General features: G+C 41.3%; 1 protein-coding gene across 1 annotated transcript in view; it reads left to right on the top strand.

The window, feature by feature from the left end:
- The window catches only part of hs2st1a (heparan sulfate 2-O-sulfotransferase 1a), a 40,249-nt gene that overhangs the window by 1,497 nt on the left and 15,348 nt on the right, over positions 1–23,404 (top strand). The window lies entirely within an intron of this gene.

Here is a 23,404-nt window from a genome sequence, read left to right as displayed (position 1 = left end):
CTCCAGCGTTCTGAAGAGACCCAGTGCAGTTTGATGGTATTTCTGCACAGTAGTGGGATTTTTCAGAGTTTTCAGTCAGAAATGAAACATTTCAACATCTGAGGTCTCAAGTCCTAAGAGACACGGCTGGAACCAGTATAAACTACTTATTAGGACTTTGTTTTTTTTTCAACTGGACTACATCTACTGCAGACATGTCTTTTCATCATTCCCTTCATCGCCATCAGTTTGTATTGATGCTACAGCGATTCGCTAACTATTAGCAGATCCCACAGTTTCTCCACTTGCAACTGGAATACGCTTGATTCAGGTGTGACGTCATTCCGACTTCCAAGATGAACCAAATGTGCCACCAATAAACACCACGGTGGAGGAGGAAGGAAGATTAGACGCCTCTGAACAGGGAATCCAATGTAAAAACTTGCAAACACAGTGGACAAGAAAACTAAGAAAAGGCAATCAGCTGTGATCAGCTGCCTTATGTGATGTCATCAGAGTTTTGGAAAAGTGGAATTTAACTTAAGTTACAGTTTACACCAAAATAGCAAAATAAAAGAAAAGGGTGATCATGCATGTTGTGTGGATATCTGAGGTGAGTTTGTTTGCAGAAAAGTCTGGCTGCCATGTTTAATACAGCACAGTTCACAGCATGTGACTTCTGCTTCATGTTGACGCCGATAGACGTTTTCTGGCTCTTGATTCACGTTTGAACTGCTGGAGGAAAACATTTCAATAATAACGTGGCCTGCCACCGTAGCCAGTTTTACTGGGGAATAAATTGTCCCAGAAATGATTGCGATAAACGATAATATTGCCGTTTCGAGACCGTTTTCAACTAAAATAATGACGGTGGCACAATAATGCAAAACTGCAATTAAATTTTGCTCACAGCACTCCACACTGCAACTGGAAGACATTTTAAATGGAAAATAAAACCAACCAAAGACAATAAATATAAATGAACATAAAAACACACACACACACACACACACAAGTGAAACCACACATAAAAAAAAGATAATGATGTCCCTGTCAATGAAATCGCCTTTCAAAAAATATTAACCATCAGAACGGAAATTATAATTTCTTTAATGATTTAGATCATTTATTGATTAATTGCTTATTGAGACAGGCTTGGTAATAACCTGGACTTGTGGGGACACTGCAAATCCTCCCCTGCCCCCTTTAGCAAATTCTCCTCTGATTAAAAGAAGAAAAAATAAAGTGGCATGCGGTGCCCTCTGAAATCTCATCGCCAGCTCCCATGGGGGTTCAATCCCAGAAAAGATCTGGGACGTTGCAGGATTATCCGTGCAGTGCCTCCGCTGAGGGGGTTTTTGAGGAGCAGCAGCGGACCTGAGCAGTCGTTGTGAAGGGTGCAGCCGAGGCGTCTCGGAGGGATTCACACCACATCCGAGCTGTTTTTGATGAGACCGCGAGTCTGGGCGCAGAGGAGATTCCAGACCCGCAGCGTTCAGACAAGTTCCAGCAGGAGAGGCGCCAGGTGTGACCGGTCACAGCTGGGATGCATTCCGGATAGGTGCTGCAGCCTCAGGGCTCTTACTCTGAAGGGTCACGAGAACACTGGGAAAAACTTTCAGAGACGCGCTGCCTTCAGTCGATCAGACTGCAGCTGCACGCATATGACCGCTTGTGTTTGATTTATAAACAAAAGCGGCGTTTCCATTCACCATAGCATTGTGCAACTTGACATCTCGAAAATAAATTTGTTTAAAAGAAGCATGGCAGTTTTTGTTTTAAAAAACTCGTTTTTAGATAAAAGATTTTGCTGCTAGGATGGCGTGTTTTTTTGTTGTTGTTGTTTTGGTTTTTTTGGCCATAACAAAATTTGGTTTATTTTCTGAAACTATAATGGAAACTCTTTTTTCCCCCCAACAACGGGATGTTGCCTCTGGCCCAAACCACGAAGAAGAAGGCGACAGGAAGTAGTTAGAGGATGATAGTGCAGCGTGTTTTTTAGTTACTTATAGCGTTAACAAACTTATTCAAGTGTGATTTTAATTGCTTTTTTCATGTAATGGAAACCCCACAAAATTGTGTTTTTTTTTTTGTTTTTTTTTGCACATTTGTAATGGAAACTAAACTAATATGGCTATTGCACAGTTAGATAGTTTTAACAAGCAATGAAACTGGGATTCTTCAAGACATTATATGCTGAGGTGTGAGACTGGGTGTGACTATCAGAGAGCACCGATAGATCGGCCAGGTGATAGACCGACCCCATTTCCTTCAATCAGCTGAAACTTACATGTTGGGATGAACTGATGTGTTGGACCCATGTTAATATTGCTGTGATGGCAATATTAATATAGTGTGTGTATGTGTGCGTGTGTGTTATATATATGCCAGGTGTTTGGGTGTAATAGTGCTGATTATAAAAGCTGTCTCAGAGTGTTACTCAGACCTCAGCCTCCTCCTACATCTCCTGCTTACCATCCCAGTGCCCTGGTGTGTGTGTGTGTGTGTGTGTGTGTGTGTGTGCTGTCTCACACGATGCTGCACACTTTCTCTCGATGGCGGATGCTTTTTTATAAGCCACAGTGCACCTTGAAAGCCACACAGAGATTTAGCGTGTTGTTTCTCATTCGTTCAGTTCACATTATATTTTTAATTTTTAGCTTTTTGTCGCATCGGACCGCAGCAGCCTGGGCTGCAACGATAAGTCAGCTGACCGATAAATCATCCTCGGTTTCCTTAATTTTGGGCGATCGGTCGATACCTAAACATGAATCCATCGATTGCTCTACCTCAGGAAAAGGTATAAAAATCAGATTCTGTCACCAATGGAGTGACTTTGTCGTTATATTTAGTTTCTTTTTAGACAGGAAAAAAATCATTTTGGGGCGGGGGGGGTATTTGTTTTCTATGTCGTCTTTTTTTTTCCGTCTTGGGATATAAACAAATCAAATTTAGTCATTAATATCAGGTGAACAGACACAAAAACAAACCATAATGTGTGAAACAGTGTTATGGAGTGTGTTTTTGTTTACATGGTTCATAAATGAGAAAGAATGAAGCAAAATGAAAAAAAAAAAACATTATATAAAGGGGAGGAAAAATAAATAAATAAATACATAAACGTCCTTGATTACGTTGCTGATGATAAAGTACTTTGCAGCAATAATAATAACTATAATTGAACTACACAGGATAAGTAGGAGACATAAATGAATGCGCAGGTCAGGCTTTTTAAAAATCGGTCAGAGAACTGCACCTGTAGTCCTTTCTGTTGATGGAAATGCTCCTGGTGCAGAAGTGAGAGAGAGAGAGAGAAACATCCTGAAGAGAAAATCTCTGGAACACGAGCCGCACATGTTGCCCTGTTGCTTTCTGAGACAGCGAGGGGATAATAAATGTTTCTGCGAGACGGACTGATGAAGCCGTTAGCGTTGCCTGTCATGTGTCAGAAAAGGTCGTCAGAGGCACAAAGACATCCGGGGCGAATCGGTAATACCTCTGCTTCCCTTGCCAGGCCCTGTTGATGCGCAGCTTAGACATCTATTTATATTTCCTGCTCTCCCACACAGTTGTTTTCCTTGTGGCAGCTCAGCGCTGCACAGGGCCACACAGAAGATGATGGAGTCTGTCTGGGCTCGTACGAACGCCAGCCGAACTCGGCTTCGGGAGACGAATGTGCGTTGGTCAACAGTGTTTTGGACGGATCCTTATCGGCCCGAGGAAGGCAAAAACACCTCGGCTGGTTCAGGACACACATGATCACATAGACCTAAAAGTAAAGGTTAATTGTGAAGTGGATGGAAAATTATACAGTTTTCATGTATAATGAAAACTGCAAATTTCTGCCTTTGGTGAAAAACTTCAACAAACACATCAACCTACTCCTGTTAGCACAACTTGAACACATTAATAGTTTTTTTTTTCCATTGTCCCATCAGATTGTTGTTGGTTTTTTTTTTTTTTTTTTTTTTTTTGTAAAAAGAAAAATTGGGTTGAGGGAAGCAGCTTTGTTGTCCATCGTTGTTGTTAGCGGATGTCGCTTGTGCGTCAGCTTTACGGGTGTACCAGAAACGCGCAAATACAACATTTCCAACCAGAACCTTTGTATGTAAGGAAAAAAAAAAAAGAAGAAGGAAAGCGATTAATTGAGTTAAAATGTTTTACGTGTTTAAAATCAATGTAATGAATTAATCGAAATTGAATTAATGTTAAAGTTCTGACCCTAGTTATAGCGTGATTAAATGTCTTTCTAATCTGGTTCTTCAGATACAATTACAGCTATAAACCAAGACTTGGAGGATGTCATAAATTTGCTATTTTTTTCCTAGTCGTTGCTGGAAAACCCCCATAAAATTTAAAAAAATCAAACAGTGGGCCAGTATTTGCAGATTCGCTCATTTGTGTGTGTGTCTTTTTTTTTTTTGTGGCACGTAAAAACACACACAGATTGTGTGGTAGCACAAATTATTTGTGGATAATTTGCGTGCAAGCAAAGTTTTTTCTAAAATATTCAAAAGAAAATGCAACATGGCGCCTAGGCATTTTGACGCTTAAATGCCTAGGCGCCATGTTACAGAGCAACCAATCCAGGAACGCCACTCATTTTCCTTGGCACTGATTGGCTGAACCACAAGAGCAGAGATACAGATGTGCGCTTCTGTGGTAGCCCTGAGATGTTTTCCACCGTGTGTATTAATGCATGATTTGGTATATTTGGTGAGTGAACTTTAAAATAGGCAGTTAGAAGTAATATATAAGTCAAAGCTATGAGTATTGGGTTGAATTTTGAACCAAATTCTGAATGAAATCTATTACAACTGTAATAGACTTTTCTCCTGCTGGAGATATCAGGACACCTGCCTGGACAGGTTAGCTCTATCGTTCACCTCCTCCTTTAAAAACCTCCACACACTCTGGAAATGAACCCAAAAGGCGCTCCCCCTCTCCGCCCACCACCACAAGAATCTGATGACTTGGCGAGAAAACTCTGATGGATGACCGGAGCGGGCAGACGTCTGTGTATGAGAGCAGCGAGTTCTGTGGGGGCTGGCGGTCACGATGCTGACGGCCCGCCACGCTGCCCGCTCCCATTACCAGGTAAGCCTGCTGTAGATCCATCTGTGCCGTGCTGCAAGGCTGCACACGGACCATTAGAAGGGACAGGTAGTGTCCAAACCCACATGGAGATTCCACAAATCATCTCCACACACCGTGATGAAGCCGGAAACTACAGCGCATTGTTAGGTTACAATGAAGGCATCTACAGATAGGACTTCTGTGTTCTCGCAATTTTTTTCACACAATAAAAGCTCTGCAAACAAATGTTAATATCAGACAAAGATAACTTAAGTAAATACAAAAATTGTTTTAAACAATAATTTGATTTATTGAGGAAATAAAAGCAATCAAAAACATCCTGGCTCTTTAAAAGGTAATCGGCCTTTAAACCTAATAACTGGTTATTTCTTGTGTGGTAGCAACAGCTGCCATCTACTGTTCACAACACTAGCTGAGTTTCCATTTCAAATGGAAATCTGTCTATATTCTACTAATGTAAAAAAAAAATCACAATTTCACATTTGCAGCATTTCCATTAAATAAAAAATGGTCTAACCTAGCTTAGCATTTTTCTTTCTTTAATGCAAGACTCGATCTGGAAGTGAGCAACTAGATCATTTCGAATTATAAAACGTTTAATATTTGAGTGAATAAGCTCTGATTCACTGTAACGCATTAGCTTGTTCAATCATTCAGTAATTTACTGGAACTTTCCAAAAGCCTTGGACAATTAATATCCAGTGATGGACCAAAGTTGTTGTTGCACACCTGACTGTTCCCCAGAAAGTGATTCTTTGGAACAGACTTTCACTCATGGTTTTAGTTTCATAGTTGTTGAATGTTCTTAAGTCTACTGATTTTGCCAGACATCAGTATATTTACGCTGTTAAGAGAAGCATTGTGGGTACAGAATAAATGTCATCAGCTGCATTGCATCATGGGTGGCTAATGTGAGAAGTACCAACAAAAAGGCTCTCAAAAGAATTCATATATGTGAATCTGTGCATGTATTTATTTAATTGACTCCTTTGGTTGTTCATAAGTACCTCATTTGTTCATCTGTTGTATACTTGCCTCTTCATCAATAAAAATTCTTATAAAAAAAAGAGAATGTAAGGAGAGGAAACGGAACTGCCGTGTAAACAGACTTCAAAATAAGAGCGTGAATATAAAAGGCTAGCTTCTTGGAGAATTCTTAACAGTCAGTAACCGAAACTTCAACGCAGAAGTCGAACTTTATTCAGCTGAAAGCTTAAAAGCAGTCAGGTAAAGTAGCACCTTAGAAATTATCCGATAAAATGAATTTAGGGGAATCTAAGTGCACTAAATGTTTTCAAAGTTAGCCAAACCACTAGAGTGCTAGATGGAAAATTAGCTCCCCTGCTAGAGCAGTAGCGAAAGTGTCGTTGTTACACAGCTCCACAGTTAAACGGGAAGACATGTTAACGTAGCAATTAGCTCGGCTAGCATGACTGTAGAAAATACAGTTTCCTTCTCTAGAAACGTCTCACAGAGAAGCTAACCGTGATGTTTTCCATCAGTAACACCCACGCCAAGAGGGATGTTATCAGCAAAATCTGTCAGCTCTCATATGACCTTTATATATATATATATATATATGTATATATATATATATATATATATATATATATATGTATATATATATATATATATATACTGTATATAATTAAATTATATAATTTTTAAAAATCAGAAATCGTCCCATTCCGCTCACCAGCCAGCTTCTCCGTGTGTGGCTTGTGAAAACTAGACATTCGTTATCCGGCTGCTGGTATCTAATAAGCTGCATAAAGAGCTAAAGTAAAGTTTTTAAGCATGGGGGTTTAAATGGTTTGATAAACTGATATCACTGCCAGTCACATTGGTTTGCTCCACGGAGTTCATTACACAAATGGATGCATCAGTGTTGCATAACATCTGTCCTTCCAAGTTGCGGTTAAAGAGAGAAGGGTTGCCAAACGCTATTAAAAGGTTATTCCCTCTAGAGAAGTCCCTGTTCATGTAAAATCAGCGTGGCTATTCATTTTTAAAGCTCAGTAAACTCTTCAGACGTGTGGTTTTAGGTGGCACTTCATGTCATGGCAGAAATGGGAATGTTGCTTGTAAAAGCGTCACCTCATGGCCCTTGTAAGTGGAGAAAAATAGATGGCCCTAAGTTAGCGCTTGCCCTCCAGGCCTGGTGAGGTCTGCTCCTCTCCCAGCAGGACAGAATCTCAAAAGACTTTTCTTTTTCTTTTTTTCTTTTTCCATCCAGCATCAACGGCTTTCTATCTGCTGGCAGCGAGTCGGCACGATTAAAGGAATTCAATTTCCATCTGTTGCGTGGCGGTATCTGCTTCCAGACACAAGTGGCCCTGTGATGAGCTCTGGGAGAGCCGAGACGTGCTGTCGAATGCCCACAGAGAGGAGGGTGCGTGCGGCCGTTGTCGAGGCATTCGCCGAGCTGACGCAAGACTTTTTAAGCATTCATTTCCTGTCTCAGCGCCATCGCTGTCAGTCCCCAGTTTGACTTTGATTGTCATGCTAGAGTCTTGTGGCCCACCCACACACGCCCGCTGCTCGGGGACCTGGAGATCTGGTCAGGAATTTGCTCTTGAAAGGACATCGACCAGGCATTACCGGTCTATTCTCAGGCGCACACAGCACAGACATTGATTGCAGCTCAGTTCCCCGCCGGACGTCGTTCATCTTGTTGCTGATACTGTATCGGACACTGCTGGAAATGTGTGTGCCATACTTCCTTTAACAACACCCACAGATTTGTAGATTTTGTGCCAGTTGGCACAAAAAAGCAGCTTGAGTACTCAGCTGGACCATGACTCATCTCTTCTTTCAAAGTCTTTTCCTTGAAGACATCTAAGCCCTATTATTCCTCCTCGTCCTTTCTTGTTTTAATTCTTACACAGCTTTCGGGTTTTGCTTTTGAACTCTCGCTGAAACCCTTCGTATCTGTTTTTAGCTCTCCTATGCTCTATAAAGGATGCACAAGTCATTTGTTCTCCCTCTGCACCCGGGCATCTGCTACTACAAGCAGCTGGTGGTGTCTGCCGCCTGCACCTCTATCTGAAACATGCTGTTTTGAGCAGCTAATGGAGGAGAGCTCGCTGAAGAGATGGGCGTAGGTGCCTGGGATGGATTTGCTGTGGGAGGTTGGACGGCGTAGCGCTAATGGTCAGACGGGGCTTTTGCCGTATTGTTAGAAGCGGGCCTTGATTGGGGCCAGGGATTTATGGCCCCTGGTGTGCACTTTGTCTGACAGAAAATGTGTTTCTGCAAAGTGGCATGCGCAGCGGCAACCGGAGCCGGCTCAGTCGTTCACTGCCGTCGCAGGATGACAGACAGGCTAATCGGGGTGTTATGGACGGTTTCACACCCTCGGTGTAATTGGAGGCTGTTCCAGCAGAGCAAAGCACTCCAGTGCCACCCATCACTCCCTTCCCCCCTTTTGATCGCCTCACTCTGATTCCCCCTACTTCTGCTCCTCACAAAGGCAACCCGTCACCCCACATTTCTCTCCTTTCCCTCCACATTTTAAAACACGGTGCAAAAATATAGTCTGTTATGCTTCAGAATGAAACTGAACAAATCTGAATCAAACCGTAAGTGGTGTGTCAACCTCTAAGCTCCCAGTTACTTGGACAACGTACCGCCTAAGCCTTTTATGACTGTAATTGTACCTAAGAAGAGAACACTAAGATGCGACAGCCAGCTGGCAGGTGGTAAATGAGTCATAATCACATTGTAATTTCTTTGGGAATTACGGGTTCGACAGAAGCCATCCCTTATGCTCTTTCTTGGTGCTTACTGTGCGCTTATATTCTAATTTTATTGTAGAGAAAGAACATCATCTGGGCTAATCGTTACACATTTCTTCACCAATGGTTTCCAATGTTGACTTCTGTAAAGGAGGAGCTTAATCAAATCTTGTTGACCTTACACCCCACCACACTATTCCATGTCTACCTTGCATTTCAATCACATATGGAAAGACACACTCCCTTAAGTAAAAAACATTCCTTCATCGACAAAGGTCGATGGAATACATTAGATATTTCATCACTGGCTAAGCCTAGCTGCCACAGATTTCTTGTAAATGTAAAATAAATAAATAAATACACAAGTGGCACGGCTATAAAATTAATTCAGAAACTTAGCAGATATAACATTAGTTTATCTCATGCCATGCTATGCAGTTGCTCTGTCTGCACTGATGATTAAATCACCTCAAAATCCCGAGTTCTTGTGGCGACTCCAACCGAGTGGCAGCTCAACCTACTTTCTGATTAACTCAGCGAATAATTATTTATCCACTCGTGTCCAGTTTTAGAGCTTTGAACTTCCGTCCCTAAATTGTTCTTTAGATATGACCTAAAACAAAACAAAATGTGATGTTACTGCAAAAGTAGCATTTCTTACCTTGGCCCTGTTGATCTCCACATAAACACACAAGGCATTTAAAGTCATACACACATTTCAAAGAGATTTTTTGCTACACCAACATACATTTCCAGATTAGAACAGCTTCATTATACTTCACACACATATTTTTAATCTTAAGTGTTGAGCGGGGTTATAGGCCCCAGGTGTTTTTTGCCATGTTGCGTTCGTGTGTAAACTGTGTTGTTCCCAGTTAACTTCCTGCTACTTCCTGGCTGCAACATCTCATTATAGGATTTTTTTATTTTTAATTGTAGGATTTTTTTCAAGCTCATGTGGATTACTGTTGGCTTTACTTCAACAAACTCAACATGCCAATGGGGTGATGTTTCAACCTATAGTATCAAATAAAAAGAAGCTTGAGAGAGTACCAGCAGTTTTGCACAAGCCTACAGGTGAAAACAATCAAATTTGGTTTGATTTTGTGTCAGGGAGACACGAATAAACAGATGAGAAACCGTCTCCTGTAGTTATAAGAGCTATGAAAATGTTCCATTTTAAGAAGAATGATTTGTCGAAAATCTTATGTTGCAAGGCGTCAACTGGCGAGATTTGTTTGTGAATTTAATGGTCAAAGGGGTGGAGTTTAAAAACTTGTCTGTCTGGTGGTTTCATTTATTTCTTTAAGTAGTCAGTAAAGACTTGATGTAATTGTTGAAAAATTTCTTCTTAATTCTATTTTCATTTAAAAGATAAAAGCCCTAAATTTACTCTAAAACGTCCCTTCCCGGTTGTAGAACTGTTCTAAAAACAAGTCAATGTTTGAAGATATTTCTGTATCTGTGGAAGACCAACTGATTAAAAAATCATCACAGAGAAAATACAAGTCGAGGTCAAACACGGTGCAATCTAATGCAGCTGATCTATAATCCAACTCGGGTCCATTCAGTTCATTTCGATACAAATCAATTAAACAGTTTAACTGATCCAATTACAACCCTGACCTACATCTACTGTAAATGTAGAAAGAGCTGAGATGAGCTCGTGTTCCCAGAGTGTGAGCTGTACAGGGAGATGGAATAAAATACGCCCAAGCTCATGTAGATCTAGTGGGATTTTAACTAATCCTCAAATCATAGGTTTTCATATTTCACCAATTGTAGATGCATTACATGCCCATTTTCCACATTACAAAAAAGTGCAATAGTATTGTTCTATTTACTCACCAGGGTTCTTTTTTGTAGGGATTTCATGACATTTGAAATTCTCAATCTAAAGCTGCTAACGAGTGTGTTACTGCTATCAAGGTGCCCCAAGAACAAACTTGCTCTTCAGTCCACAGTATGTTCCTCCACATCTTTCTATTATAGTCTGTAGATGCATTTTCATTAGCCCTAAAATTGCTCAAATTGGCCTAATTTTGAGAAAACTTTTCCATAAAAAGTTTTTATGCTAGGAAAAAGTGGGGGTTTTTTCAGTCATATTGAAATATATATTTCGCAAAACTGCAATGGAAACACTTTTTTTTAGCATTACGAGTCACGTGATCAAGAAGACAAGCACAGAAGACTGCGATTGGATACAACACTTAGTTGAATGTTACATTTCTAGGTGATATTGGTACCGTATTTGCTCATTTGGATGCATGCTGAAGACCCACTCTACAAGACCAGAGCAATTAGCTCTTTATCTATTTCTGCAAGAAGAAAATAATGTTAGTCTGTTTTTGGCTTGGAAGTTCTTACAGCACGAAAACCACAACCCAGGAAAGATTAAATGAGCTTCATCGCTAATTATCTGAAAGTGCAAGGTGGGCAGCAACGGCGTCCTCAGCGCAGTCTTTTCTGTGAAGATGATTGTTTGATGAGAGACTGGCACAGAAAACAGGAAGTATTATGTACTAAAGAATTGAAGAGTTACCTGACAGAGGTGGTTGCCAGGGCGATCATTTTCCGAGATTCTGACCTTGATAGACTGGCATCCTCTGTGTCGTAGCAGTAGAGGAATGGCGAGTGTCTCTTTGTTGGGGATTCTTTCACCCGCAGATAAAGGGCCCACTGTTTCTTCATAAAATAATGGACATCACTGATTGAACTCCACAGTGCTTCAAATTGAACACACACCTTTTAAATGGGCAGTATTGTGTGTTTTTCAGGCATATGGTGCTATTCTAAGGCACAATCAAGTAACAACATGCTATATATCTCAAATACGACTTAAAATAAATTTTACTTTGTAATTTAACTCTTTGAAATCTGGCCTCCGTCTCTTTAAAAACTCCTGCTCTTTCTGAAGTCATCACAACATGGCTCCTCTCTTAACCCTTTAACATTTTTACCAGCATTGCACTGAAAAGTATCTCGTATAATTAGCTGAGCAGATGCGCAGTTCCACCAGATGTTTGCTAATTGCTACTAGCTAGTCTGAGGGAGCTGAGTGGGTTAGTTTTGGGGGTTCAAAAAAGTGGATTTTACATAATACTTCCCCTTTACTGCTGATGAAATCATGAACATTTTGAAATAAATGAATGTTCTGTATGGTGGAAACAATTGGTGGAAATAAAAGCAATTAGATAATGCTATATATTTATGTACCAGATGTAAAAAAAAAAAAAAAAAAAATTCTATGCACTTCAGCCTGTTTTAGCAACTAATATGGTTTAGTGTTTGCCGTAGTGTGTAGTTGCCTGTTACTTCTGGCGGTTGATGATGCTTGCTGTGGCAGCCATTGTTTTCCTCACTTCCCTGACGCAGCAGGGTTTTCCTTTTCCTGCTTCTCCTCCCAGCGTCCCTCACAGCACCAGCCCAAACATCAGGTGGCTTATAAAGCTCCGTCATCACCATAACTCATAATGACTGTGCTCTCACTCGCCTCCTCCTCGATCGATTGTTGTAAACAATGTTTTTATACGCTCCCACCGTCTCCTATGTGGTATTCCAACGTGACACTTGTGTTTTACTGTGGAGCGCCTGGGAGGACAATAATGTTTGCAGGAAGCTAGCTGCTGTCACGGGAGAAGGAGGCAATTGAAATGAAAGGGATGATTTCATTTTCATCGGGACATAGAAATATTTAAATCCCTCGCTGGTGGAAACCACAAACTTCTACAAAGAACGGTGGGGGGGACGAGGACAGCAAGCCTGCAGGAGTTTTACAACCAATTACATCAGACCAAAAAACGGAGACGCGAGGAGGAATAATATTTCCTTTTGTCACTATCTTCCTTTTCCCCCAGATTAACTGTGGCCCATGTTACTGGGAAGCTTTTACCAGCTGCCTGACAAAAAGCCCGGGTCTTCAGAGATGGGCTGTGTTTTCCTTTTACTTTGTTCAAAATATCCATGCCTCGAACACTTTCACATTTTACCTCAGTATATTTGAAGAGGATTTTATGTGACAAACCAAAAAAACAGTGTTCAGGAAAGTGATCCATGGTTTTCAAAATATTGGAAAATAGAATCTAAAAGGGCAATGTGGATGTATATACATCCTTAGGCACAATTGAATCTAAGGGTGTCTTAAGATCTGTTCAGTCGGCTCTGTTTAATCAGGAAACAAAATTGTTTTCAGTGGTTTCATGCTGCATTGTGTCAAACAAGCCAAACCTTTTGAAAAACCTGTTCTGCCCCTCGCCTGTGGTGGCGCTGCACCAAGAACCAAGTAAGGAAACGACATGAAAACCTCAGAAGAAGACAGTGAGGCCACCTTCTTTCTTCACAAAATGTAAACAACAATGGAGTGGTGTCATTTTTTAGTGGTTGTAAAAATTTGGTCTAAAACACGATCCATTTCTTCCGCTAGCGCTAGACTTGCGTGTTGATTTTGATTGGATTTACCCAGAATGCCCCGCGCTAGTCGACTTCCTGCTTTTGGAGCGGTCTCTGGTGTACTTGGCATGCAAGCTGCGCCAGTCCAATTTCACTTTTACTGAACCGAGTTTTTTTATATTTTTTTTTTAGGTGAACCAGAGTATCTGTAGTATCTGAGAATCTGTAGGTAGACATGTTGACAGACAGTCTCTGGCTAATCCGATTGAGCTCGAGCTATCTTACAAAGATGAATGGGAGGAAAAAAATGTGCAAAGCTGGTGGAGCGATTCCTCTAAAGACTTCCAGTCGTCATCACAGTCAAGTGGGGTTCTACAAAATAACAGAGGACTTTGGATGTTCCACCTTTCGAAATTCTCTGTTTAAAAAATCTTGAAAACCCTCAATCATTTCATCCACTTCAACATCAGACTGCTCTGTGTGGCCGTAGGGTGATGAACTGTGGAAAAGCTCAAGAAGCATGAGCACTTTTTGCAAGGCACTGTAAGACTCCACTTTTTATCAGCATGTGTGCTTCTTTTTTTCCTTTCATTTCCTCCTCTCATTTCCCTCCTCGCGCCTGTTTTCTCCTCAGAACAATGTTGGCGGCGTCACCAAACTGCAAACTGCCTGGCTTCCACTTCACAGTTTATTAGACAGAATACAGATAAGAACATGACAAACAGCTGCGTTGCGGGCCTGTCTGTGTGTTTGCACAGCACCTTATTAACGACTTATCTGGGTTACTGAATATTCAGCTGAGACCGCGGCCCCCCGCTGAGTCCAGATCACTGGATTTGCGAGTTGACATCTACGTGGTTTCCTCCTCTGCTTCTGCTCGGATGTTGAAGCAGCTCACCAGAATGATTAATCGGGTTCTTCTTTTCTTAGACTCATGGCTGTGTTCTTCCCGTCAAGACTCCGTCGGTCCAACACAATGGATTACATTGCTGCTGGTTTGGGGCTTTGTTAAACAGATTAGGCGTCAGTGAGCTCCTTCATGTTGGTGTGCACAGGCTGCTGAGGGCTTGCAGACTCGTAATCTTGCTATTTTGCGGCATCTCCTTCTCAAAGTTTTCTAAAATCGAATAGAAACATCTTGAACCTTAATGTAATAGAACTTTCTTGCTTGGCCACTTTTATTCAGGAAATTTAAGTAATGTCTGGTTCAGATGACAAGATTTTAAGATTGTAGGATTATTTTCAAAAGCTGAGAGACTCCACACATGACTGTGAAAAATGATAGATTTAAGAGGTTTTAAAAGGATAGAGTGTCTTCTCCGGGTTGGTGAGGAGGGCCTGCCCAAATGGAGGAGTTGAAGTATCTCGGGATCTTGTTCGCAAATGAGGGAAAAATGGAGCGGGAGACCAACAGGGATAGGTGCAGTGAAGCAGGCTGTACCGGTCTGTCATGATGAAGAGAGAGCTGAGTCAAAAAGCGAAGCTCTAGATTTGCCGGTCAGTCTACGTTTTTCCCCTCATCTCTGGTCATGAGCTTTGGGTAGTGACCGAAAGAACAAGGTTGCTGATACAAGTGGCAAAAATGAGTTTCTCATGCGGGGTGTCTGGGCTCTCTCTAAGCGATAGGGGGAGAAGCTCAGTCATCCGGGAGGAACTCAGAGTAGAGCCTCTTCACATTGAGAGGAGCCAGTTGAAGTGGCTCGGGCATCTGGTTAGGACCCAGACCCTGGTAAGGTATTCTGGCCACATCCCACCAGGAGGGGATGGAGAGAAAGACCCAGGACACACTGGAGGAACTGTATTTCTCTCCTGACCTGGGAATGCCTTGGAATTCGCCCGGAGGAGCTGAAAAACAAGTGGCTAAGGAGAGGGAGGTCTCCGTAGAAGCAGTAGCCTAAGCTAGACTGTCGTAGCATCCTTTAGATTATCGGAAGGGGAAGATCGACTTAGTGAATGAGAGTAATCCACCACTCCCATCCCACCCTGCAGCTCCTCTCAGCGGCCACTCTAGGCTGCAGGTCTCCCCTCGGTGGTGGAGGTTTGGACTTTCAGCAGAGTTCAGAGTTTGTGCTTCTGAACTCTCGCCAGAGGCCATTGGGTGCTTCTGATAAGGCATCCAATGGATGGGGAAGTTTGGTAGGTCAGGACTTATTAAGCAAATGTGTTTCCATCTCCACTTTGGCACAATAACTCTTTTTTTGATACGGTGAAAACAATCTCAAGAGAGCTTTTAAACTTTATGCGAAATTAAGGAAGTTATTTTGACTTTTGCCATTTCCGTTAACCTTTTCTAATGCAATACTTCCAAATGGACATAAAATACCTCTGATGGAAACACGATTAATGTTATTTCTGATATCATTCCACTTTGACATTAACACTGTAGATGAAACTTGAACATTTGTTTAATGACTGATGGCCTCCCAGTTAATATCCCCTCCAGTAATACAGGATGACATTTAAAGAAATCGAAGTCTGACCTTTTTAGAGATTGTAATATCTGTGTTTTTATAACCTGACATCTTATGAGCACAGTATCAGACTTTTGTCTCCCTTTAGTCTGTCATCTCTCCTGTGGTCTTCTGCCTGGTGCCTGTGTGCAGGCAAGAAATGCCGGAGCCGTAACTGACTGAGCACGATGGCATGAACAGGGACACTCGTCTTTCCCTGTGAATATTTGCTATTGTTGCAACTTTGCCAGGCGCCAGGCATCTGTGCAAATCTGCGACTTGTAGCCAAACAAATATGGCAACTCCCTTCAGAAAACTGCTGAGTCACTTTCAACACAAAATGAAAATTGTCTAGAGGCACAAAACAAATAGATTTTATAAATCTACACTAAATAAAATGATTTATTTCTGTTGGAGATAGTCGATGAGCCTGGTGGCGCCAATTGTAGCTACGGCAACCTCGTTTCTGTGAGGCTGCACCAACACAGCTGTCATTACTATGTAGCACCGCCATCAGAGGACGAATGTGAGTATGACTATGAAGGCTTTGGAGTCCTCGGACTTGGTAAAGTGCTGTACAATGGTAGACCTTTTACTATATGATTTTGAAAGCTAGGGAAATTACATTAAAATAATGTTCAGACTTTAGAACAAAATGAATCCTCTAGTTTTTGCAAAGAAAAAAAAACTCTTGCAGAATGAGGTCAGCTGCGTGAGTCCTTTCCATAAATATGGAAAAATGAAGAAAGATATGTAACCTGCTTAAAAATATAAAGTGCTTAGTTTGAAGCTAAAACAATACATTTTAAAAGCCCTGTCCCATTTGTGCCTTTCTGTAGATACCCAGATATTCAGATATTGCATAAAACTAGACAGAATAACTGCTAAAACAACTCTTTGTTATTGTCTTTAGAGGTAGAAACTGGGGCTGGGACTTTAATTAATGAATTTTAAGTTGTTAAAAAATTCTAATGCCATCAATCACAATTTTTATTTCTTTATTTTACATACTAAAGTTACGAGCCAGAACCTTTGTATTCACACGTTTCCAGTACACCTGTAAATCTGACGCACAAGTGACATCCACTAAAAACAACAAAGCGACTTCTGGCCCACTTCAGGTTCAGTTTTGCTTCTGAAAATGATCTGATGGGACGCTGGAAACTCTTATTGTGTTCAAATTGTGCTAAAAGCAGTTAGCCTATCAGTGAAACTACTCAAGGCTAAAATAGCATCTCAATGCTAAACATGTGGCAGCAGTGCAGATGTCCCAACGTTATTGTCAGCATTCACATTTCTAAAAAAGCTCCACGAATGACCAGAGGTTCCTGAAAAACTAGAAAGCTGATTGGGTGGAATAGCACATTGGTCCAATCTGATGGTTGGAGAGCCTGAACAACAGATTAGAAACAATAAATATCTTTGTTATTGGGCATTTTGAGTTAGAAATGTATGTTGTTGATATATGATTTTCGATTAAAATGTGATTAATTGCAAGTAATAATAACAGACCCTCGATTAAACATTTGAATCCAGTCCCACCTCTTAAACAAACTCTTCTAAGATGTTTTTGTAGGGGCCACATGTGGCAGACCCCTGCTCCAGACCAACAAGCAGCCAAGAACCTCTCCTTTTATAGAGCTGTTCATATTTACTGGTGTTCAAATACTGTTGCTACTTTTAACCCAAAATCTCATAGAAGTTCAAAGGATCCCATTAATTTCTTCCATCTCGGCTTCATTTCTGCTTAAAAAACAAAGTTCAACACCTTTCATCTGTTTTTGTACAGTTGAGCTGAGATTTAAATCATTTCAGTAGACAATAACGACCAGACATATCCCAATATGTAAATCACATTTGACAGAGGCACCTCTTTTTTAAAAGTTTTGCTCTGCCTTGTTCTGTCTCAGAGTGAAACGCAGAAACCTCAAATCAAGCATGGACAAATAGCTGGACGGTGGACGGACAGGAAGATTTGCCTGAGCTGTTCAGACTGACAGAGGTTTGACTTTAAAAGCAGAGGGAGATCTTTTCAGTGGAAACAAGACGCGGGATCCGTTCGCATCCTGGAGTGCCCTCTGGTCACTTTTTGCGCAGATGATTTGTCAGAGATACAAACCACAAACTTATGTCTCCAGACTTTTAATGATCTGATGGTAAATCCAGTACATCAGCATTAGATTAGATGGAGGAGCCACTCAGAGACAAAAGGATCAATCTTCTTGGGTGTTTTTATTTTTTGCAGAACTGCTCCGTGTAACACACTTGTCACTTTGCGAAACAGATTTTCCTCCCGTCCCTCCCACCCAGCATTAGGCCCACGGATAGCCGTCGTCTGCTCCGTCTAACAGAGTGTCGAGCTTTCCCCGGACTCCTGTGTGTGCATTATTAATTATTTGTTACAGGGCAGTCGGATAAAGAGGGAAGAGTGACAATCTCGTTTGTATCTGTGCAATCCGATCCGTTCTGTTACAACGGGGGTTTGTTGTCACACTTGGAAATAAATCCTTGGAGAGGGGGAAAAAAACAAACCAGAGCGCTCTATTTTAGTTCAAATCCTACTCCATATGCCTTCCTCTGTCTCGAGCTCTTTCATCTTCATTCATCTGTTGATCTGACTGTAGTATTTCACATGTTTTTTTTTGCCGAAGGCGTCTAGCAGTGACAGCCATTCCTGCTGGGACTGCTTCTCTCTCTCTTTCTACAAAAGAGATTTATTAGCTCTTCCTCAATCATTGTTCACATATTTTCTTTTTACTCTCTGCCAGAGAATGCGTGGCCAGTAGCCTCTGCTTAGTCAGGAGGATGCTTGCCAAGACGAGAGCAGTTCCAGCCAATCCACTGTGTAACTTGTCAAACCTACCGTTTCTGTACAAAGCAGAGGAACGTTAGATCGGTTCATCCATAAAACCTTGTCATCTGGTGGCTGTTTCCGATGAATCAGCCTCAACACGCAGTTTCTCAACGGTTTCTGTTTGAGCAGACATTACTGGCTTAACAGAACCATGCAGTCAGATAGGAGACATGTTGGAAGAGAAAGTGGGAATCAACTTAGGCCATGATGATTATCTTCTCCATCTACATGATGCCATATTGCTTGCATTTAGCTGTGTAATCTTGAACCTGTGTAATGGGCTATAGATTTTTGTGCAGAAGCTGAACATAATGACCACACGTCTAATAATGTTTTCAGTCGACGCTTGTTCATAAAAAATCGACTTTCCCCGTTAAAGTGTGGACTCTATCTAGCTCTAACCCGTTGGTAGCACATCCTAAAGTGCAACGTCAGCAGGGTTGCAAAATTCCAGGAATTTTCAAATTTGGAAACTTTCCTTGGAAATTGATGAGAATTTGTGAGCATTAAAGCTGCAGTATGTAACTTTTATAAAATACATTGTATCTGGTCAGAAACAACCAGTTAGAGCCAGGAGGCGGGACTTAGCACTGTCAATCACACTGGTTAGTCAGTGGGATTCCTGAAAGGATCATTTTGTCATTTTTAGTCCATCATCTCAGATCCTGTCATACTGACTAACCCCCACGTCCCAGCATGGTGTACATGCTGCTCAGTTCGCTAACAGTGGAGAAACAATTTGCCGTTTCTCCTCCAGGTTCCATGAAGCTGGATAAACAGGAACACTGTTTATTCGCTGTCATCGGAAGCTCTGCTAACTAGCCTTAGCATTAACGACAGGCTCTGGTGTTGTTAACTGTAGCGAAGCAGAGACCAAAGGGAGGATCTGAGTAGAACATACATGAGGGTGATTGATACTGCTAAGACACGCCTCCTGGCACTGATTGGTTGTTTCTGACCTTAGTGTTGTATTTTTGCACATGGCAGTAAGACCATAGGGGGAAGGCAGAGGAGCTCAATTTTTTCACAGATCATTTGTCTCTTTTTATACTGTCAAAACATAGAGACAGTTTTAACACATATGTCAAAAAAAAAATAAACATGGTGTTTATAAGAGTTACATGTTGTAGCTTTAATGGCAATATATATATTTAGGCTTTTATTTAATGGTTTGTTTAAATTCCTCAGATTTTCAGTTTATTCCCATCAGTTTTTATCTTTCCCATGAACAGTTAGCAGTTTACAATATTTCCCAAATTCCTCAATTTAGCTTCCAATGGAACGTTTCTGGGTAGTTTCCAGAAATAAACGTGAAATAATTCTGAGGTCCTCATAGATTTGTACTTTGCTGTTTGTGATTGTACTTTGATTACGATGTGAGCGATGGAAATTGAAGTCAAATTGCTCGTTTGTGCCCACAAACATAGCAAATAAAGTTGATTCTGATTCAGATTGAACATCCCTTTCATAATTTAAAAAAGACTCAAAACTACTGAAGTACAACACAAAGAAACAACCAGCACTTACCAAAGTCTCATGCTGGTATGTGTAGTCCAAATGTGTGTATGACTCTGCTCACCATTAGTGATGGTAAAACCCCTTTTCAAAAGGTGATGCCAAAGAAGACCAAGTGAAACCGCAAACATAAGTTGTTTGGGGAGAGATTTGTGTTTGGACAGTCAATGACCACAAGGTTCACCAGACTCTTTGGAATAAAATTGCCCAAAGGTCTTGTTTTGTTCACTTATCCCCCCTATTAGGCTGTAGTAAAACTCTGTATCTCCGAGTGGAACTAGCCGACTCAGAAACAGTTCCACATCAGCACTTGACCCCTGGAAAGTCCAAAAGCACTCAGTATGTTTCCAGCCTTAGGAAGTTATTACCTACCATCCACATGGATAGCAGAACCCGATTTCCCACCAGAGCATCTCTCAATAACGATTAAAAAAAACCCCAAAACATTCTAAAGAAATCTCCAGAAAGGATAATTTTGTCATTTTTAGTCCATCATCTTGGATCCTGTCATACTGACTAACCCCCAAATGATTTTCAATGGTGTGATTGTGGTCTCAAGACCCACACTCAGATCCGTTAACCACTTAAAGCTGTCTGAACGCTGTTGTCCCTCGGCTCAAACAAGGGTGTGTTCTGTGCCTTCTCTAAATTGGAGGGATGCTTTGTTGGTAACAGAGAGGTTCTTGTTTTCTTGACTACTTTTGTTGAACATTCAGAAGAAAATCAATAGGGGTTACATTATAAGCGGCCTTTACATGAGCTGTTTGCAAAGAATTCCTGGACAGCAGCGAAGGCAGCACGACTCTGTGGGGGATTATAGATGAAAATCAGGCTTCTGACCTTAACAGAAATGCCCTCCAGCTCATATTATTCTCACTTTTTCTGTAAATCTCATTTTTGCTACCTCTTTTAAAACCAGAATGTCCATTTAAAGCATTACAGAGCTTTATAAAGCGCACGTTTCACTCAGGACATATTGTGTCGCAGCAGTTTTTATGAGGATCTTTAACACAGTCCTTCTGGGCGGTGAGGACTAAAAATGGACTTTCTGTGACCTATAATTAAACCTGAGTTTGATTCCACCTCCTTTTATAGCCTATCTTGAGAACAAATCATTTACTCCAATTATCCCATGTGAATTGTTTGTTTCTGTGTTTTCTTTGTGTTTCTATCTATCTGTCAGTCAAGGTAAGTATCGATTGATTGAGCTGGGTCTAGATTGATTTAGGTATTGATTGAGCTAGGTATCAATAGTGCTGTATCTATTGATTGAGCTAGATATTGCTTAATCTGGGTATTTATTGATTGAGACTTTAATAGATTTTCAATTATGTGTTTCATATTAGCCACCACATGCCAGTCTTGGACATCTAAAAGATTGGCTTAGGCATCTGAACCTAAGAAGATTACGAGAATTCTGTAATTATTTAAAATCATCTGCTGTAAATGAACATAGGCAGTAAAATAAAGAAATCTGGAAAGTACATCAAGTCATTTGGAATATACAGTATATATATATATATATATGTATTTTGGATAAAAATTTTTTTTAGATATGAACGGACTAAAACTGCAAATATGTGAAATTAACAGCAGCTTAGGCAGCTTTGTTTTTTTGTTGTTTGTTTTTTTCAGAGTGATACAATTTGCTTATAGGGCTATTTTAGGAACAGACCTTTTTTTTCTTCCAGTTTGAGATTCAAGCAGAAATACTAAGGCATTTTTGCACATATCTATTACATGCAGGCGGCTTCGTGACGTCGCCGTGCAATTAATGTTTGAATAGGGAGTGGGAGTAAGTAAGCTCTTCTTCTTCCCACTCTTTTTCGAGCTACTTTCATTTCCTGATTATGTATAAATAATGAATATATGTATTCAAAACTATTTTCTGGTTTAAACCATTTAAGGAAATGCGCCAACCTTCTCAATTCTTAATGAAATCTGGAAGCAGAAGCATTTAGCGCCGTTTCTCTGCCAGCAGGGTTTAAAAACCTGATTCCTCTCACACACGGTCCCATCTCCTCGTCGTGTTTTGCTCCGTTTATGCGGACCTGCATCTCCTCTAGCCCTAGCCCTCCTTTCTTAACTCCGCTGCTAATCCACCCTTAGCTAAATACATCCAAAGACTGAATTAGAATAATTAAGACTTTCCAAAGTGTGTGTGAACGCTGTAGTGGTGACATAATTGCCCTCCCCACCACCCGTTCTGGAAACCTAGCAAAGCAAAACTAGCAAGCTACACCCAGAGGTGCAGGGGAAGAAAACTCAATTTTTAACAAAAAAAAAAAACAGATTTTTACCACAAGAGCAAGCTAGATCTCCTTCCTGCCATCCTCCATTGATTTTGCAATCCGGCAGCGTCCAAGCAGAACCACACAAGCCGTACACCTCAGTCTGCCCCTCATTGCCAATCTCTATTACCCGCCCAGCTCTAGGCCTCGGTTCGTTGAGGCTAAGCCTCTCCGGAGGGGAGAAGGGAGAAGAGGAGAACTGGTGGATGGGAGCGATGATGGATTTATGAGCCGCTTGGAGAAAGGATCATCTTCTCTCTCTCTTTCTTTCTCTCTCTTGCTTTTATTATCCCATCAGATCTGGCGTGGGAGCAATAATACATGACGGCCTGTCCCATTTCGGAGATCAAGCTGCGAATGTGAATGATGATTTGAAATTCCAACGTCTAATCAGCGTGAAATTGCTTCAGTAAATATGTTTCAACTACCAGCCCCTCTGTCTTCCGCCCGCCTCTCACTTGGAACGGGACCGGGAGTAATAGGCTTGTAGTTGTCACAGTTTTTAAGACCCGTGTAAGCTGCACGGTTCATAATTAGCTTTTAATGCACAGCGATGGCTAGAGGGGAGGGGAGCTGAGGGAAATGTGGAAAGAAAGGAGCCCCGCTGTGTGGCCATAGTAATTCACACTTTTGTTCCCTAATTAAATGACCTCAGAGGGGAGCTCTGAGCTTAGCTCCACGTATGTGTGTGGGCGTGTGTGTGTGTGTAGCACTCTTTGATATGGGGGTCTTTGCCAAGTGTGTTCAGTCTGGCGATGAATGGGGCACCCACTACAAAGCCCAAGAAAAACCTCTCTGCGCTTGCTTGTTGGTTGTTGGAAATTTGGCAGAACCTGTGTGGTTAACAAGCGCTTTCAGGGCCCCTTTCACATGGTCAGTGGATTTCAGTCAGCAACACGGCAGCCCTCGTGTTTTCTCAGTCCTTCTTACAGAAAAACATTACTTTACGGGATTCAAACTGGAAGGCTAATTTTGGTCGGTTTTAAACGTGACGTTTGGCGCACGCAGTCTCTCTTCCATGCTGTGTGGACGACGGTTTCATGTCGTCCACACAGCAGTGGCAACTCCTTGTAGGAAATGTGTTCTTCATAC

The sequence above is a fragment of the Xiphophorus couchianus genome, chromosome 6 (assembly GCF_001444195.1).
Source record: "Xiphophorus couchianus chromosome 6, X_couchianus-1.0, whole genome shotgun sequence".
Lineage (NCBI taxonomy): Eukaryota > Metazoa > Chordata > Actinopteri > Cyprinodontiformes > Poeciliidae > Xiphophorus > Xiphophorus couchianus.
The sequence above is the reverse complement of the archived record's forward strand: the minus strand, read 5'-3'. Positions and strand labels throughout refer to the sequence as shown.